This window comes from Erpetoichthys calabaricus, chromosome 14, assembly GCF_900747795.2.
Source record: "Erpetoichthys calabaricus chromosome 14, fErpCal1.3, whole genome shotgun sequence".
Taxonomy (NCBI): domain Eukaryota; kingdom Metazoa; phylum Chordata; class Cladistia; order Polypteriformes; family Polypteridae; genus Erpetoichthys; species Erpetoichthys calabaricus.
In genome coordinates this window covers 70,242,265-70,263,125 of record NC_041407.2, presented here as the reverse complement: position 1 = coordinate 70,263,125, position 20,861 = coordinate 70,242,265, and the positions used below count along the sequence as shown (strand labels likewise).

The 20,861-nt window shown below is 38.4% G+C and overlaps 1 protein-coding gene across 2 annotated transcripts in view; it reads left to right on the top strand.

Annotated features, from left to right (window-relative positions):
• Positions 1–3,026: 3,026 nt before the first annotated feature.
• LOC114665246 (mucin-5AC) overlaps positions 3,027–20,861 on the top strand; it is a 47,317-nt gene continuing 29,482 nt past the window's right edge. The window contains exon 1 of one of the 2 annotated variants that reach the window (XM_028819697.2): positions 3,027–3,218. The gene's annotated coding sequence lies outside the window, so the exon portion shown is untranslated. Of the gene's footprint in view, positions 3,219–19,021; positions 19,099–20,861 lie in introns of those variants that run through there. The other variant, XM_051919103.1, reaches the window with a different exon arrangement.

The following is a 20,861-nucleotide window of genomic DNA, read 5'->3' as shown; positions in this document are numbered from 1 at the left end:
ACACTATCTGCCTAATGGAGAATGTGGAAAAATTAAACTGTAATCTATAGATAGACCTCCATTAGTGGCCTTAGAAAACAGCAAGGTATGGTATGGTATTAGTAAACTATGAGGGAGTTAAGGAGCATTAAACAAATTTGTTTCATGTTACAGTTACAATTAACATACAAATTGCATTTACACTAATTGCTTAGTGTTAAAAATGTCTATTCATTTTATAATGTAAGCAAGGTAATATAGATGGATTGACAAATGAATAGATATAACACACATATATGACAGATAAGAGAGGAACCGTGTAATAAGTATATAGGTAAGTAAGACACCATGCAAAAGGCTTCACATGATAGATGATGCAAAGATACGTTGATTTGAAAGGCCCTATATGATAGATAGATATGAATGGTGCTATATCATAGATAGATAGATAGATAGATAGATAGATAGATAGATAGATAGATAGATAGATAGATAGATAGATAGATAGATAGATAGATAGATAGATAGATAGATAGATAGATAGATAGATAGTGTGAAAAGCTGCTATATAGGCACCCGACCCGACACAGACTGGACACGGAGGCACACGTAAAATAAATAAACTATTTATTTTTCTTCGCCTGTGGGTGCACATCTTCCCTGTGGCCCACAGGCAGTAACATGTCCGAAGCACAAACACACAAATTAAAACACACTCTTCTTCCTCCTCCACCTCTCCTCCCAGGCAATCTCGTCCTCCTCCTCCCGATTCCGGCTCCCAGAGTGGTGGCTGCTGGCGCCTTTTATAGTTCACCCGGAGGTGCTCCAGGTACTTGATTGCCGAGGTCCGGCTGCACTTCCGGGTGTGGTGAAAACACTGCCCATAAGGGCTCAGGAGTTCCAGCTGCAGCACCCCCTGACGGCGCCCGCAGGACCCAACAGGGCTGCACCCCACTCCATGGAGCCCTGCAGGAAACCGAGGCACCGCTCCAACCCAGGGGGGAGGCCATCTAGCATCCAGGGAGAGGTATTGCATAGTCCATGGCTGCTCCCCCTGAGCATATAACAAAGGGGCGTCCCAGCCGGTCATGGACCCCAGCCGTCAGCCACGATAGATAGATAGATAGATAGATAGATAGATAGATAGATAGATAGATAGATAGATAGATAGATAGATAGATAGATAGATAGATAGATAGATAGATAGATAGATAGATAGATAGATATGTGAGACACGGTGTGATATGTATAAAGATATGAAATTCACAATGCAAAAGGCTCCATATGCTAGATAAGTGGATAGATAAATTGATATGACTATATGATAAATAATTAGAAAGTATCATCTCTACGGTCTTCTTTGTTGATTGATTGACTATATTTTAAAATACATGTTTGCTAAAAGACATGGTTGTAAATGCAGCTGCACAATAATTGCAATGTATCTTAGTAATTAAATTATTTAAACGTTCTATGAAATAAGTGAATAGCTAAATAGACAGTCTGGTTATTTAAGAATAATTGCATTCAAAGAGTTGATTAAACCTTGACAACGTAATAAATGAAATATTGAAAATCTCCCACAGTTTAGCACATTAGTGTACGTTCTTCTATTGAAAAGATGAACACTTACAGTGAAAAGAGACATTATGCAGGTCGGCATGTGACACCTTTCATTCAAATGTCACTGGCCCCAACGCCCCACACGTATTTATTTCCTTTGTGATCGCAGTGTAAATATGATGACACATTAACTTTAGGTATACAATTGCTTTTCTCACCTCTTATTTCAGAAATTTTACTCTCAGCGATTTCTTAGATTTCCAATAAGTCAAAACACTTTAGGTGACTTTGTATAAATGACAAAAGAGAAATCCAATACAGATCCAGTGTTTAGAGCTTAAGGGTTTCAAAAAAAAACAAAACTTCACCTTTAAAATAATACCCACAACACTCTAAAATCGTATAACTGATACCAGGCGTTACGCCACTTCAGACCAGTTATTATTATTTTTTATTTCCCGGGCAAGCAAAACTACAGTGAAACTATTTAAATGTCATTTCCCGAAGTCCTGGGTGCTCCCTGGGTGCATTTTGCATGCTCTCCAACCTGAGTGCTGCAGTTTCCCCCCACAACACTAAGGCGCCTGTATGTGAGCTGGTGCGGTCCAGGTATTGTTCCTGCCTTGATGACGGTGCTTTTGGGATTGGCATCAGCTTCTCCTCACCCCCAGGGTTTAGAAAATGAATGATTTGGGTTTCCAGAAAATCTTTTCTTCCCGGCATGAGAGAATGTTACGTAGTATATTGACAATAGTGTGACGCAGTCGAATACAAGCTCTACTGGTTAATGAAACTAATGTGCATTACTTTATTTCACCATTTATTAATGAACACATATGATTTGTTCATTTCATTGTGCTTGCACTTACTAATTTTCATTTTTATGCCTCTGCAATGTCATATACTCTCTTATCCATATGGTTTAGGCGTTCTACCAGTTCAAGTGATGTTTAGACTGAGGACCAAATGATGTAGAAGAACCGAATTTTCTTTTCTTTTTTTCTTTTCTTAATTTATTTGAGAGAGAAAAAGGATGAAAATGTAACCTTGTAGCTGGCGTGGGGCTGATACAGGGAAGGCAGTAAACGACTGCATAATTTCTTTGGGTGGATCTCATTGATAATTAGACATTATCTGTATAATACACGCTTAAATGAACTGTATTTATTTCACTTTTTAAAATAAGTATTTGCATTAGTTTTCTTACTGTTGCTGCGTGTCTAGTTAAATCTAAAAAACATTGCCACCTTTCTTGATTTAACCATAGGTGGTGGTAAACCGGTACTTAATTAAAGGGCACAATAGAGAAAGAGAGAGAGAGAGAGGGAGGGAGGTAGAGAGGGGGAGGACGGGGGATTGCCATTTGTTTTCAGCATCTACCGTCTACTCGTCTTTCACACTTCTGAATGTTCATTAATACTGGATCAATTCCTCAGCAACCTTTCAAGCACATTAAACGGTTAGATGAACTTTTTTAGTAATGTAACTTTCTGCTTTACACAGATTTCAGCCGGCACCTGCGCACTTCTGGAGGAAAACAGCCACCTGACCCCTCCTCCCGCGGAAACCTCGCTGGCTTCTAATTGGCTGAGTGAGCAGCGGAGACTCAGTTTGAGGCTCTCGTGCAGTCTTGTCTCTTAACCGCTTTTAATGCTGCAGGAAGTTTTTAAAAGCAGGTAAGGATTGAGCAAATCCTCTTGATATTGTGATATTTTGACGCAATTGTTGGGTATGTTTTAGTTAAAGAAAGAAAGAAAGAAAGAAAGAAAGAAAGAAAGAAAGAAAGAAAGAAAGAAAGAGAAAGTTTACTCAGGATCTATCTATCTATCTATCTATCTATCTATCTATCTATCTATCTATGGTATGGCATGGAATGCCTTATTTTTAGAAATGTTTGAACTCGTGAACAAAAAATGAAAGAAATAATAATAAGTAGAAAACCCCATTGTCTGCTTTTTGTGCATTGAAAGAGCCGTGCATTATTGACAGTCTTTGTGTTAAATAAAATGTTTTTCTAACCGATACGGATTTAGGTGCAACTACACATTGATTTCAAAATATGTTTGTAATTAAATTGCTTGCTTGAAATAATAAACACATTAATATCAGGTTAAACAAAGGGGCTGTTTTAATCACTGAGGCGCTGAATATAACTGAATTCAAAATAGCTGCCTAAAGCTTGACAGTTTAATCAATGAAATACTTAAAATCATCCGCAATAATCTTGTGCAAAATGAATGTATATTTTTGCTCTAATTTTACTCGTTCTTCTTCTTATGATAGACAGGTGGATAGATGCAAACGAAACAAACCGCTAAAATATCCACACTTGTTACCTAGGCAGAGTCTACAGCCATATTTCGATTTAATGAAATCTAAACGCATTTCATAATACATGCAGAAATGCTTCAGACTAGTTTGATTCATTTCCTGATTTTTTTTTAAAGTAAGCAGCGTATATAATATTGTGCTCATTTTATTTAATCCGCATAGTGCTCCCGTTTCATCAGTTTCTGACATCGCATTCTGCTCGTTCTTGTAACAATTGCATATGACTAGTACGCTTTTGCCAATTGATGTGTTCTTTTCCCCTAAATATTTGAATGTGCATAAGTAATTACTACTTAGCCGACGCATTTATCCGTAGCGACTTGACACACGCATTTGCGAGATACTATCAGTTCAATTTCTTTAGTTTTTCCAGTTGGAGCGCAGACAGGTCAGTAGGAGGATTTGAGACCCAAAGCCTTAACCAGTACGCCACACTTTCTGCTTAATTACATAACCTCTAGAATTTTATAGTCATTTTGTGTCAATAGGTTAAAAACAAGACTATTGTACAATCTGAAATTGTTCTAGCAGAACATACATATATCTTGCTATAGATAAAAAATAGAAAATCAACAACTTTAAAATCGTTATGACAACTGTTTTTCGTTTGAGTTCCCCCTGGAGTTATTGTGTCCATCCTTCCGGGACTTATAATGCTGAACTGAAGAAAACCAACTCTGTAGGCTGCTAATTCCCGGGGGAATCGTGAAAAACAATGCCGGGGTTTTGAGAGACACGAAGAGGACATCTGGTTCAGAGTAAACAAGCGAGTTCAGTGGGTGCGCGCGATTAATTAAATTGACGTTGTATGAGCAACCAGCGCAGAGGTGTCAAGAAGCAGAGGTGTTGGATTATTCTGTTCTGCTTCACTGAATATCAGCTCTAATGTGGTTAAACCAGGCACTCTATATACTGTATACAGCTCTAAAAATGAAATCTGCTTTGCCTGTGAACAGATAGATAGATAGATAGATAGATAGATAGATAGATAGATAGATAGATAGATAGATAGATAGATAGATAGATAGATAGATAGATAGATAGATAGATAGATAGATAGATAGATAGATAGATATTCAGTTTTTGGAATGAGGTTGTCAATGATCAGTACAGCTCAGCCATTTGAATTTCTGTTTTCAGAATAATAATATATAAAAAGTAAATATGTGCAAGTAGGTAGCAGTGTGATTATATAGTTCCTGTAAAACAGTCACTTCACATGCTGAAGTCGTGTGTTGATTGGGAAAAAAAGATAAAAGTGGGTTGCATGTTTTAATAAAGAAAAAATATTTTCTTTGTGTAGTGACAGAAAAATATTTATGCAGTTACTGCAGGGCAGCATCAGTGTGCATCTGCAAAGGTAATAAAGGGAGAAGGTTACTTCCACACTGAAAAGGAAAGAAGGTTAAAGACACAATGTTTCAATGTGTAAAGGAGGGAAAATAGAGGGAGCAAGGCCAGGCCAGATAAAGGAGAAAAGGTTAGAGTTGAAGAGTAAAAGCTGCCATTAAAGAAAATTTCTTTGAAAAGTGTTTTTGAAACCCTGTGAAAGAACACAGAGAAATCAGCATGGCCATAATCAAGGGATGTGAAGTGTTATAAAATAATCTTTGTAAGTTTTTTTGATTTTAATGGCTCAAACATGCTCCCTGAAATGGCCTGCTAGCTATTTACCTGTTTCAGCTATGTAGATGGCTCGATGCTTCCTACAAGAAATGCAGTAAGTAATATTTTAGATTGGTGAAAGCCCTATTGTTTAATATTGAATTTACGAGAGGAACCAGATACAAGGGTGTTGTTGATGACATATTTGCAAGTGATACAGCGGCTCCTGTTACAGCTCAAAGTGCCTGGTGGAATGTGCCTCTCCTCTGTGAAGTGAGTTGTAAAAAAGAAGTTTGTGTAGGGTTAGGCGGTTGATGGAAGGAGATCAATGGACTGTTAGGAAAAAAGGCTCCGATGGAAAGATCAATCTGCAAAATTTGGAAATTTTGTTTGATGACCAGTGGGAAAGATACAGTGTTAGGGTGGAATGGGAGGACCAGCAGAAGGCAGCTTACATTATTGGTGTTCCTCTTTGTTATGAGGTCTGCTCCTGGTTTGATTAAGGGCCCTATCTATGATATCAGACGGGTATTCCTCTATCAATGAAGAAACTCCTCATCCTCAGTGCTTCATTAACAGAACAGAAATCTCCTTCTATCATCCACCTAACATCTGCAAACATCTCATGTAGCTCTCTTCACAGGGGTGATCTGCATTCATCACCAGGCGCTTTGAGTTGGAACAGGAGCTGCTGTGTCACTTATAAATAAAAATATGTCACCAACAATAACCCTTGTAACTGTTCCTTCTGGTATATTCAATATTAAAAAGAGGACATCTTACCAGTCTAAAATTCTTACTTACTGCATTTCTTTAAGGGAGTGTCCAGCCATTCACACAGTTGAAACAGAGAGACGGCTAGCAGACCGCATCAATGAGCACATTCAAGCAGTTAAAAGACCTTCCAAAGCCGACTGTAGAACACTTCACATCCCCTGATGATGGCCACACTAATCTTTCTGTTTGCGTTCTTCCACAGGGCTTCAAAGACACTTTACAAATTAAAACAGAGGAAGCTAACCTCACTCTCAGCCTGGGATTGTATATTTCTTTGGGTCTTAATGGCTGACTAACTTTTTAATCTCTCCCTTAAACTTAGCTAATGGCAGCCTTTTCTCACCTACTCTCACCTTTTCTCTTTCATCTGATCTGGCTTTGTTCTCTTCTTCTCCTCCTCTATATTTTATCTGCTCTTTCCTTTTCAGTTACACACCTGATGAACGTTATACAGCTGAAACATTGTGTCTTTCATCTTCTTTCCTTTTCAGTATGGAAATAACCTTTAACTTTCTTTCCTTAATATAACAGAAATACATAAATACTAAATAAAATGTAAAGTTTATTTTAAAAGTGATAATAACAATAGTCGTGTAGCTTCTCCTTGCATGACTCAAGAGCCCAGAGGCAGCTTTTCCATTAGCACTCGGAGTTTCTGCAACACCCAGTGGATTTTCTTGCATCATGCTTGTAGCTGTTTTCAGGCAGATACGTTTGCAACATTTTTAAATGGAGAAAACTTTGCTTTTGGAACCAAATATTTTTTTAATTGCTTTTGTGAAGGATGGGCAAGACGTTAAACAGATCCCTGTTAAATTTACTGAAGCCATATGAAATAATATTTTTTGTTATAACCTTTTAAATTAACTTTCATTATTTGATTTTTTAAAAATTTACACTCTGTGATGAAAGGAGAATTCACTTTTAGTTTAGGTGAATATCAACAAACTAATCAGACAAAGCCAAGCAGATAAATGACAAAAAAAAAGCCTAATACATAATTACATGAGCCATTATTGTATACACAATATGTGCAGCATAAATTAAATGTATGCTGTTTCTAAACATTACTTCTATGACAGCACCTGTTATAACTGGCAAAGATGAAGAGGGCCACAATGGAAGGTGGCATTATATAACCTAATAGCTGCAGGTAACAAAGTGGAGCCATAGTGGAATGAGCCAGTGACTAAAGGTCTACCAGGACAGCACGTCATGGAAAGGATGGGTAGCATTAGTCATGATGGCCTCTACATTACCGTCATCCTATTTTCTGCCACTGTCTCCAGTGAGTCAAGGATCGGTCCTGTAATGCAGCCGGCCTTTCTGATTTGTTTATTTAGACATTTGGCATTCTCTGAGCTGGTGTTACTCCAACAGAAAAATCTTTGAATAGAACAAGGCACGAGTAATAATGGATTGGTAGAGCATGCCCAGCAGCACGGCACACACATTATCAGACTAAGTCCATTCAAAAAGAAGGATCTACTCTGGCCCTTTTAGTAGAGGAGGTGTACAATTCAGCCCGCCATTCTCATGGACCCACACGTATTTGTAAGTCTTTATCATGTCCACTCTTTTTCCTAATATGATGACTGATCTACAGACCTCCAGTGCATGCCAGGGCACTAGCTCCTTAATCTTTCAATGTTCAGTAGCTGGCAGTTATCCCTGCACTACATCATAAAATCCTCCATCAGTTCTCCATACTTTTCCTCATCTACCCTGTTCATAGCCTGAAGCGGAGGAGTCATTTGAGAACTTCTGTAGATGTCAAACATAGTTGATTACCTAACACATTGTGGGGCCATCTGCCTACACTGCCTTAAATGTACTCCATGGCTAGAGAGCCTGGATAGTGTTAAAGGCATTTAATAAATCAAAGAATAGAATCCTAAGCACAGTACCAGCTTTGTCCAAGCAGAAGAGAGTAAGCTCTGTGGAAAATGCATGTCATACTGTCAACTACTGCTAGAGACAATCCTGGTGGTCTGCAACCTGGGGCTACAGTTGTTGCAGGACCAGTCTCTCAAAGTTCTTCATGATGTGTAATGGGAGATCTGCTGATCTGTAGGTGAACAACCATTTTTAGGCAGTAGGACTACACTGTTCTGCCAAGAAGTAGAAAATGGCAGGCCTCTAGGACAAAATAATCAAAAGATGCAAGTGAGTCGAGAAAAAAAGCGTAGTCAAAATCAGAGAGTTAAACCTTACAGATGTCATAAACAATAATGCAAACAAAAAGTCCCAGTCAAAACTGATATCTGAAATCTGAAACACTTGAAAACATAATTAGAATTAGTCATACAAGGATGATAAATGCACTGCATTGCCGGCTTATAAACCATCACCCTGACTACACGACTTCCATAATCTGTTGTCTAATGACGTGCTGTCATATCCGTAACCAAACAAAATGGTGTCACAGAAATTTCAAAATAAATAATGGTAAACTTTTATTGCTCCGAGACGTTAAGTCATAATCAAAATAATTAAACATTTAAACTCTTCATAATCAAATTTGTAGAAAATGGCACAAAAACCAATGGCAAAAATTTGTAAAGTCAAGAAAAATTGATAAATTGTGGCAATTACAACATATACAGGATATCTTCTGCAGTTTTGCCCCCTTTTACCTGTTCAGAAAATGGGTGAATAGATCTTAAAGGTCCATGTCTTAAACACCCTCAGACTGATGCCATCAGAAACAACTGTCTGGCCACACTCTTAAAAATAATGGTTCTTTATAGTTCTATGATGAGTTGTATGGTTCCTTGTAGATAATTTACTTGGCAAAGCACCATTTACTTCTGGGACAGATTCTTTGCATATTAAGTTGTTTCTTTTTGGTTTGAAAAACTTCCTAATATGTAAAAGAAACCTGAAATCTTTACTGTATGGTAGGCTACCTAGGAGGACAGTAACAGATTAGAAAGCCTGGACTTAGGCTGTGTTATTGTATGTAGCAAGAGTCTTTATAAAATCAGAAACCTGGTGGCATTTCACAGATCTGTTACCATCTGTTCATGGTTATTTCTTTCGGGAACCTTCATGTGGATGGGTCTTTTGGGAGATAAAAACGGTTTCCCTACGACATTGTCCTGAAGAACTACTCTGGCACCTTTATTTTTAAGAGTGCAGTACACAACATTTCCAGCTATCTTCCCATATGATCAGCTGGTCTTGGAAGGTGAAAGATTACATTTGCTGCTGCTTTATGAAGTAGATCCATGAAATCATGTGACCTTTAGATACTTGAGCTGCTGCTACAACGCACTCAGAATTCCTCAATAACATGTTGGTGAATCTCTTAAAGAGCTGAATGAGACTGATAGGCACATAGCATGGGCATTTGTGAGGCCAGGCAGTTAGCCTCATGTCTTTGTGAATGTCACAGTGACCTTTCATATGTCAAGGATCTGAGGTACACCATAGGGGATCTGTTGGAGCCTGTGAAAGATCTTTGCAGTGCCTACGTGAAAAGTTTTCACCATCTGTAGATGTATGTTGCCCTCCATTGTTCACCAGGCAACACCTTGCACCATGAAACTACAACTCTTAGGAGTGGAGCTCAAATCATGATACTCATTGCCATGGCAGCCATTAAACACTTGCCACTACAATCTGCCATTGAAGTGAGTGGCATGAGCTACCTTAGGTTATCATTTGATTATTGTCTGTAAAAAGTCACAGTTTTCCCTTAGAGTGAATGGTCATCTTAATTTGCATAAGGATCTGAGGCATACAATGTTGCAATCTTTACAATATTGTTAAAATGACATGCAGCCTGAAGAGCAGGTGTCATGGCATGGAGTGCTATCAAATATAATAGATGTCACCTTGTACAGACAGTATGGCTTCCAAAAAATATGTCAAGGAAATCCTGTCATCAATTATATGGCCTTTTGTAGCAGGCCTGCCAGGGCCATTTTCAGTTACAACAATTACGAGCTACACACAGTTATCATCTTTTGGCTTTATTTTCATAATATCAGCAACCATCCCTGACCAGCTACAGCATGTTCCTATACCTGTCTTCAGGTGAGCATACAGTATTTGCATTATAGGTTGCCAACTGACATATACTCCCTACCTTTCACAGGACACCGACTCCCCCTCTGAAATTTTCCAGTCATTGTTGGGTGGCATACTGGAAATCATTCCGCTTTGTATAAAATTGGGTAACATGGCAACTATTAGCCACTTTTATTATGTATTCTGACATGAATGACCCTGATTTAATATTTTCGATGCTCAATTTTTGTTACTGTTCCTTATGAATTCCTAGCATCTGTCACAGGCTCAAAGTGCAGCTTGTCATGCAAATGGCTTCTTTGCTAGTGAACAAAACAATTTTTTGTCACAGAAAGTATTGTCAAATTTGGTTTTACAGATCTCCTTTCTAGTTTTTGTAGTTATTGACAAATAAGTACGATCAAACACAAGATCAGAAGTTTCCCAAACTCTACAAATCTGAACATTAGCTATTGCAGTGGGAGGGGGTGAATGAAGCAGAGATGTGGACTCAAGCCACATGACTTGGACTCCAGTCACATATTTGATAACTTCAGACTCGACTCAACAAAATCAAAAAAGACTAGTAACTTCAACAGCAGTGACGTCCACTTGGACTTCGACTCCCGCCTTATGACTCAAGAAGAGTCAAGATCTATCCCAAACACCTTTGCATGCCAGTATTTAAATGAAAGCAGAGAGAAAGTGCTGGAAACCTGCTCCTACAGATTATGCAATTATAAAATGGTTAACAGAAAACAAATTGCAATGTGCAAAAAGTGTAGGATAAGAATTTTGGATGGATATGTAACAAAACTTCATTCAACATTTTAGTCTACTCAGAATAGTGAGTTTGATTTATGTAGTAATTAGCATTAATGAGCTAGAGGTAAGTCATAGATAAGCTTTAATTAAGTAATTGTGAAAAGACAGTCATTTTAACTTTAACAATTCCCACTATTTATTTGTTGATTTTTTAATTAATATTTTAGTTTATGTCTATTTTGTGCCAGAGACTGTGTGGCTGTTCAAGAAAAGAATTGTAGAGTGACAGCATGTCAACGTCATTCAAACTGAGAAGACCAACTTTATTTAAACAAACAAACAAACAAATAAATAAAAAAAAAAGACAATAACATGACACCATGGCAACTCGTTTCAGGTCCAAAAAAACAAACCTACAGTAAGTGGAAAGGGTAAAGGATAAACAAATGTTCTGTGTTGGTGTCATTCCCTCCATATAAGTGCAATTCTTCTTGTGCCAGAAATCAAGAGATAGAATTAGGAGACTTTAAGTGCTAGTTAACCTGTCCTGAATGTTTCCAATTTCTCAAATAGATAAAAAGAAAGCATAAAATCTGTCTCTAAGACTATTACTACCTTAATTAGTAATAAGAAACACTGAGGCCACATTAGATTAGATTAAATTAGATGAGATTCAACGTTATTGTTATTGTACAGGTACAATGAAATGTAGCTTAGCATCTATCCAGAAAGTGCAAGGAATAGAGTAAGGTGCAATAGACAGTGGGTGCAATGAGACAGCATACAAATTATAATATCTATCTATATGATATTTGAATTTACTGGTAGTGGTATATACAAGGGAGAGTATACTGTATAGATATCAATACTGATAAGTAAGTACAGGTACATGATATGAATAAATATATTTATATTAAATATTTTTATGCACAGAATAGATAATATGTAAATAGGGGAAAATATACATAGAGGAAAATATAAACAGTCACAGGTTATTGATATTTGGAGAGTTCAGCTGTTGAGTGTAAAGAACTGAGAATTCAAAATGGTGATCATGTTATGAAAGAAACTGTTCCTGAGCCTGCTGGTGTGGGACTGAAGGCTCCTGTACCACCACACAAATAAGGGTAAACAGTCCATGGTTGGGGTGAGAAGCATCCTTGATGATGCTGCAAGCCCGTCGCAGATACTGTGTATGCTACACATCAGCAATAGTCAGCAGCGGAATGCCGATAATGTGCTGGGCCATTTTCACCACCCGTTGCAGGGTCTTCCTGTCATCTATGGAGCAGTTGCCATACCACACCGTAATGCAGTTTGTCAATATGCTCTTTGACGGTGCAGCAGTAAAAGTTCAACAGAATCTGAGGAGACAGGCAGGCTTTGTTTAGCCTCTGCAGAAAGTAAAGTTGCTGTTGCACTTTTCTAACTAGGCTGGAAGTGTTTATTGTCCAAGAAAGGTCCTCAGAGATGTGGACGCCCTGGAATTTGATACTGGAAACACACTCCACATCAGCCCCGTTAATATGGATGGGATTGTGTCTGCTGCCTTTAGTTTTCTGGTAATCCAGAATGAGCTCCTTGGTCTTCTTGGTGTTGATGGAGAGGTTGTTGTCAGCACACCATGTTGCTAGGTGCTCAGACTCCTCTCTGTAGGCTGACTTGTCATTGTCATTGATCAGTCCTTTTACCGTAGTGTCATCTGCAAACTTTATGATGGAGTTGGAGCCATATGAATGGATATGGTCATGGGTGAAGATAGAGTAGATGAATGGGCTGAGCACACAGCCCTGTGGAACACCAGAATTCAAAATGAGGGTAGAGGAAGTGTGGTTGTTTAACCTGACACACTGGGGTCTGTTGGTTAGAAAGTCCAGTGACCAATTACAAAGAGATGTGCTGATGCTGAGGTTGCTAAGTTTATTTACCAGATTGGAGGGGATGATGGTGTTACATGCAGAGCTAAAATCAAGAAATAACATCCTGAAGTAGTTGTTGTTATTTAGGTGTGTCAGGGCAGAGTGAAGAGCTGAGGATAAGGCATCCTCCATTAACCTATTGGAATGATAGGCAAACTGGTAGGGATCTAGTGTGGGTGGTAGACTGGATTTGAGGTTGGCCAGAACCAGTCTCTCAAGCACCTGGTGATGATGGGGGTGAGTATAACAGGGTAGTAGTTATTCAGGCTCCCTGGAGAGGATCATTTAGGCACCGGTACAATTGTTGTGGACTTAGGGCACTCAGGGATGATAGCCTGGGCCAAAGACAGATTGAAGCTATTAATGAAGCCCTCAGACTGTTGCCCAGCGAAGGATTTGACCACATGCCCAAGTATGACATTGGGACCAGCAGCCCTGCGAGCATTCAATTTGCTCAGTGAAGATTGTACAGCAGAAGTGGTAAGTCTGAGGGGCTGGTCACCTGGAGGGGCAGTTTTGGTTGCAAGTGTTTTATTGTCCCGATCAAAAAGAGCATAAAAGTTGTTTAGCTCATCCGGAAGGGAGACATTACTGGTTGTAGAGGTTGTATTCACCTTCCCGTATTCTGTGATGGTCTGGATGCCTTGCCACAATTGTCTGGGATTGGAGACAACCCTTAGTTTGTTGCTTGTATTTCTGTTTGGCTCTCCTGATGCCCTTTTTCAGGTTGGCCCTGGATGTGCTCTAGCTCTCAGTGTCACCAGATGTGAAAGTGGCATCGCAAGCTTCCAGCAGAAGCCTAACCTCTCTATTCATTCAAGGCTTTTGGTTCCAGAAGGTCTTAATCTGTTTGTTCGCTATGATTTCATTAATGCTTGTATTGACGTAATCTAGGACAGAAGAGGCGTGTGTTTCAATGTCCACTTCTGAATCCTAAATGGCATTGGTGGCATTTTTCCAAGGTCATCATAGGAACAAGTCATTGGGTCAGCTTTTAGCTGTTAGTTACTGTATAAGGGCCAGGCAACTCTAAGTTTGCTAGTAGTCAATGAGAGGGTCACTGGGAGAATTGTGTAACGTACGGTTCACATAAAATGATTCACTCCTTGGAAGTTTTCACATTGTATTGTTATACAACATTGAATTGCAGTGGATTTAATTTGGCTTTTTTGACACTGATCAAGAGCGAGCAAAAGACTCTTTAATGTCAAAGTAAAAACAGGTCTCTGGAAAGATTAATTAATTACAATTATAAAACATAGAATAACTGAGAGAATAAGAGTCACTCCCTTTAATATGACACACCTAAATGATTGCCGGCCAACTCCAGACTTATTAAAACACTCCGCATTTCAGTGTGAACAGGCAAAAATGAAGCTTTCTGAAAACACACACAGCCCATTATAATAGTAATAATAATAACATTTATTTGTATAGCACATTTTCATACAAAAAAGTGCTCAAAGTGCTTTACATAATGAAGAACAGTAAATAAAAAAAAAATTAAAAAAATATAACAACATAAGAAATTAAAATAAGACAATATTAGTTAACATAAAAAAAGAGTAAGGTCCAATGGCCAGGGTGGACAGAAAAAACAAAAAAATAAAATCTGCAGGGGTTCCAGACAACGAGACCGCCCAGTCCCCTCTGGGCATTCTATCTAACATAAATGAAATAGTCCTCTTTTTTAATTAGGGTTCTCATGGAAGGACTTGATGATGATGGACATGCAGACTTCTAGCTTTTAATTCTTCACTGTTGGAACATCATGGTGCTTTGAGTAGATGGTGGTGGCAAAAGCCAACACCAAAAGGACACCGGAAAAAGAAACAGAAGAGAGAATAGGGGTTAGTACAGATTTTAGAGCTACCATGGATAGTTATTATAATGAATTGAATATACAGAGTATCAGGATTAAATTACAGTGAAGTTATGAGAAGGCCATGTTAAAATAATGTGTTTTCAGCAGTTTTTCGAAGTGCTCCACTGTATTAGCCTGGCAAATTCCTATTGGCAGGCTATTCCAGATTTTAGGTACATAACAGCAGAAGGCCGCCTCACCACTTCTTTTAAGTTTTGCTCTCGGAATTCTAAGGAGACACTCATTTGAGGATCTGAGATTACGATTTGGAGTATAAGATGTCAGACATTCTGATATATAAGATGGGGTGAGATTATTTAAGGCTTTATAAACCATAAGCAGAATTTTAAAGTCAATCCTGAATGACACAGGTAACCAGTGTAGTGACATCAAAACTGGAGAAACGTGCTCGGATTTTCTTTTCCTTGTTAGGATTCTAGCAGCTGCATTCTGCACTAGTTGCAAACGATTTATGTCTTTTTTGGGTAGTCCTGAGAGGACTGCGTTATTTACATTACATTACGTTACATTGCTCATTTGTGCTCATTATGGGTCTCTTCCCTGATTGTATCCTGCTTATTACAACATCTCATGCCCTGACTAGTTACCCTTCACAGAAGAAAAACATATTCCAACATAGCGGGCATAAAAGAGTTGCTTTTCATAGCGCTTGTTGTGTTGCTAATCTGAGTGCATTTCAATTGAGTTTTTTGCAATTTTTAGAAATTGTGGTAAGGCATCTACTCACACTACATAATAGAGTGGACAGTCATATAGGTGCTCAAACTGTACAAGTACATTCAGTTTGATTTTCATACCACGATGTGGGTGCTCAGACTATATATGTACGATGCTCACTCACTGCAGTCACTGTGCAATGAATTTTGTGAACTTTGATGGCAACAACAGAAAATCATCTCATGACACTGCTCCCATTACATGACAGCTGACTGAAATTTCTGACATGGCAGAAATTCTGCCATTCACGCAATAGCCCAGTTTTGACGGGAAATTGGGCATTGCAACCACTCCCGTACTGCCCATAAAATGACGGCCTATATGAAGCTTAAATTTAGTCTATCTCAGAAAATTAGTCAGCAACTACAAACAAGGCTTAAAATTGTGCCAAAATTGCACATTGTATGCCCACTATTAGACATGTATGATGTGTGCATGTCCAGTGTAGAAAGACAATTACATCATACTGTATGTGTTTTCAGTTGTTACAGTTTGGAGCAAAGTGCTTAAATAAATGATGTGAAAATGCAGTAGTGTGCATGTAGTCTAAGAATGTTCTTCCTATTAACTTTGCACCCTGTGCTTAGTGTTTTTATTATTAAAATGTATAAAATAATTAGTTTACTTAATGTACTCTTGAAGTTGATGATTTTCTTGGTCAAACAATGTACTCCATGCTATTGTAAGGACACTGCATTGTTCTGCTAGACTGCCCTAATCATTCATAAGCTAATTTGCACTTTGTAAATGTAATACATCATAGGCTGGTGTGATAATATTTTCTACTAATTTGTTTGCACTGCTTTTTATTGTTACATTCAGTCACACTTTCAAAATTGCTTTACATTTGTATTTGTATGATATTTTAACTTTGTGGAATGGAACTGATAATTTGAAAACTAATAATAAACCTAATACATGTTGTAAAACCGGGTGGCACGGTGGCGCAATGGGTATTGCAGCTGCCTCGCAGTTAGGAGACCCGAGTTCACTTCCCGGGTCCTTCCTGCGTGGAGTTTGCATGTGTCTGTGTGGGTTTCCTCTGGGTGCTCTGGTTTCCTCCCACAGTCCAAAGATATGCAGGTTAAGTGCATTGGCGATTCTAAATTGTCCCTAGTGTGTGGGTGTGTGTGTGCCCTGCGGTGGGCTGGCGCCCTGCCCGGAGTTTGTTTCCTGCTCCCTGTAGTTAGGATATAGCAGGCTGGATAATGGATGGATGGATGTTGTAAAACCGTTCTTGATATAAGAAATACATTAAAATTGGTGAAAAATTAAACTTGTTTGGGACTTGAAGTTTAAACTTGAGACTTTGACTCAAGAATTGCTTGCCATAACTTGAGACATAACTCGAGACTTGCCCATCATAAGTTTGGACTTGAATGGGGATTTAATTTTTAATCAAGTCAGAAAATGTAACCATGGCATAATATTCAGTGAATTTGGGGTTAGCTGTTTTGAAACCATTAAAAGTTTTGTTTTCGTTGCTGCATCAAAGAATAAAATATCACTTTTTTTGCTTATTAAATATTTTTTGTAGCAACTAGTCATATTAAAAAATAACAGTGATGATAGAATACAAGTGCATATATTAATAGGCATACTACATTTTCAACTATCATTTTACAAGTTGAAATACACATATGGTGGCTTTCACGTACACCAGATCCCTGCCCAAGTGATGCATAAATTGAATTGACTAAACTATGTTTTGTTTAGGGCCATGAAGTGTCTGCAGCTAACTGTTGCTCATATTTATTAAAGGTAAAAATTTTAAAAGAAGTACTTGATGTAGAGTTTAAACAAACTTTAAAATCCATCCAGACAGCAACTGACATGGAAGGAAGTTACCAGCTGTGCATGCAACTCTGCTGGTGTTTCAGTGACGTATATTGGGGATATGTTTTTGCCAAAGAGGAATATATACTAGTTAAAATAACTTTTCTCAATGTAAATTTGAAAGAATAAAAAAGTATGAATTGCAGTAAGCCACCCTAATTCTGGGTGTTCTTAAGAAATTTAATGATTTACTGCACTTGAGGTAAAAGTGCATAATAAACAAGAATAGCTGCATCATATATTTGAAATATGAAAACAAGTGTTTCAATTGAAATGTTTAAGGTCTAAATGTTCTTGATTATAATAGAAATTTGACATTTTTCACTCTCTAGTAGAGGTCCATATAGAGCTAGATCACTTGTAAAGGATCAAAACTCAAAATGACACCCAATTTGAAATCACTGACCTTGAAAAATCAGTCTAAAATGACACCCCCCATGCTTATGTTTGGAATTTGTTATTTTTTAACCTTTTGGAAGTGACACTTTGAGGGCTCGGACCAACAGTAAAGAATTAAATATCTAAAATATTATCATATTCGTGATCAGCAACCTCAAAACAGCATAAAACAACACTCCAATGCCTGTTTAACTGATTCCCATTTGTTGAAAATTTTTGTGAAAAGAAGTAAACTTCCATCCATCCATTATCCACCCTGCTATATCCTAACTACAGGGTCATGGGGGTCTGCTGGAGCCAATCCCAGCCAACACTGGGTGCAAGGCAGGAAACAAACCCCAGGTGGAGCGCCAGCCCACCGCAGGGCGCGCACACACACCCACACACCAAGCACACACTAGGGACAATTTAGGATCGCCAATCCACCTAACCTGCATGTCTTTGGACTGTGGGAGGAAACCTGAGCGCCCGGAGGAAACCCACGCAGACACGGGGAGAACATGCAAACTCCACGCAGGGAGGACCCGGGAAGCAAACCCGGATCTCCTAACTGCGAGGCAGCAGCGCTACCACTGCACCACCGTGTCACCAAGAAGTAAACTTGACCCCTCATTTCCCATTAGGATACTCATTGGAGTCGGGTGATGTGGCGTACACAACTTCAAGTCCTTTTAATCATTTTTAATGAAGTCACATATTTGTTTACTCTTTATCATAAGGGTGCAATTTTGTGCACAAGATATGGTCCAAAAATGGCCTAAAATTAGGAAATCTGTGGGTCCAGGTGGTCAAACATGGACCAGGAACGTTGAAAAGCTTGATATTTTGCATAACTTGACATCAAGACAATATGAATGATATATCATATTTGGGGCTTTTCTCTTACCAGTGAGTCAAGAGACACCTGACAAAAAAAATTGAAGTGATTTCAAAGCATTTGTAAGAGATGCTTATGAACACAGATAATCAGTAATTGAATCCATACAGAATATTTCTCTGTTTTAAGATAGCAGGTTTTCAAATTTCAAAATATATGGGCCATGGCCTCTATTTAAGATAGTTCAACTTTCCTGATAAATTTCAATTTCAATTTCAAATGCTGAATATGTTTACCAAAATATTCAAATGTTTACCAAATCTGAACAAAATTGCTCCACTGGGTGTTGTTTCATTTGGACAATCTGACAGAAAAAGACGGAAAAAACAATTGCTTTTTTGCACATTTTTACAGGTGGTCAATTGTACGTCCCAACAACATTAGGTACAAAGCAAGAACCAGCCCTGAATGGGGCACCAGTCCATCTCAAGGTCAACTCATACACATTGGGCCACTTTAGAAAACAATTAGGTGTAGAGTATCAGTACGCTAAATATTTGTCCCTAAGGTGATATACCTTTGTAAAATTGCTTTCTCACAGTAAACTTTATCTTATGTTGCAAATTGTATGACAAAAGAATTACTCAGTGTACAAAAAGAAACAATATCCAGTTCTAGAAGAACACTCGAGTAGTGCACAATGGACTGCTGTCCAGGGTACTGATCCAGTGCCAGTACTGTGCTTTGTTAAATGGAGGCTGAGGGACTGATTCTTTGTTTAGCTTCTATTTAAAATATAATAAGCATCCATTTTCTGAGTCTTTCATAACACTAATTAGCCTGAGGGAAGAACTGACTGACAGGCTGACTAAAGTGGATTATAACACGTTCACTCTCACTTCTGATAAGTCCATTTAGAGCTTAAAGAAAAACCTGCATGTGCTTGGGGAGAATCTGCAGACTCCACACAGTAAGTGAGCCCGCATGTGATGGTGCAGTGGTTGGCACTGCTGCACCACCATGCCACCCTGAACTTCAATATTTCACACCTTAATTACTTTATCTTTAGGCTAATTTGAAATAATAGAATTGAGCATTTTATTGACTTTCCTTTCCATTAATGATATTGAAGAAGATTTCATAAACTAATCAGTTCACTTATTTACAGAATCTTTACTTCTGCTTATTGAAGGTAGGAGTCAATTTTGGCAGCAGTGAGTGCAAGGCAGGAAATAGTCCTAGAAACAGTTTATTCTGATGAAAACTCAGACTCGCGTATATGCATAAAGACTCGTCAATACATCTTCTGCTCCTCCCCATCGAAAAGTGCCAGTTGGGGTCAGGGCCGCCTTACCAGTATCACAAGCCCCCGAGTAAAGTAGTGCACTGGGGCCCCAGTTTTGATAGCAAAACAGAAACATACATAGGCATCAGAAACATTGTGCCCATTGTGCCCATACATTACCTGGTTGAGGTGGTTAGGATTGATTAGGATGCTTCCTGGGTACCCCCCTTGCAGTGGTGTTTTAGGCATTTCCAATCAGGAGGAGACATCAGATTATATCTCTCAGCTGGACTGGGAATGCTTTGGTGTCCCTCAGAGGAGTTGGAAGAGATGGCAGTGAAAAGGGATGCCTGGGCATCTCTGCTTAGACTGCTGCCATTGTGACCTGGACCCAGATTAGCAGCAAAAAATGGGTGGATAAATGGGAGTTTTGAAAGTATAAGCTACAAAAAATTTCAGTAAACCAAACCCATATGAGTATGAAGCAAATATGTAAATTCCACAAAAAAGACTCCTCACCCAAAATCAAAACAATAGTGTACTGTTGCGATGTGGAAATCTCACCAATTATACTACATTCTGTAATCTTCCATTTAATCAAATAATTAAAGCATAAAGTTATAAGTAAATCTGAAGAGAGGTCATACAGCTTGAAAATCATAAATGATATGTTACAAATGCATAAAAACATTTCTAGTTTCAGAGGTCTGATGCCAAAAACAGACTTGGAGAAACGTATCCATGCCTTTATTTTCAGCACAGTAGTTTACTGCAATGCTCTTTTCTCAGGCCTGTCCAAAATGAATATTAAGAAATTGCAAATACTGTTGCCAGAATGCTTGCCAAAATTAAGAAAAGAGAAGTTACTCCAGTACTAAGGTCATTACATTGGCTTCCAGTCAGCAATAGGAATGATTTTAAGATACCAGTTTTAGTATGTAAGTCTCTAAACAGATTAGGCCCAGAATA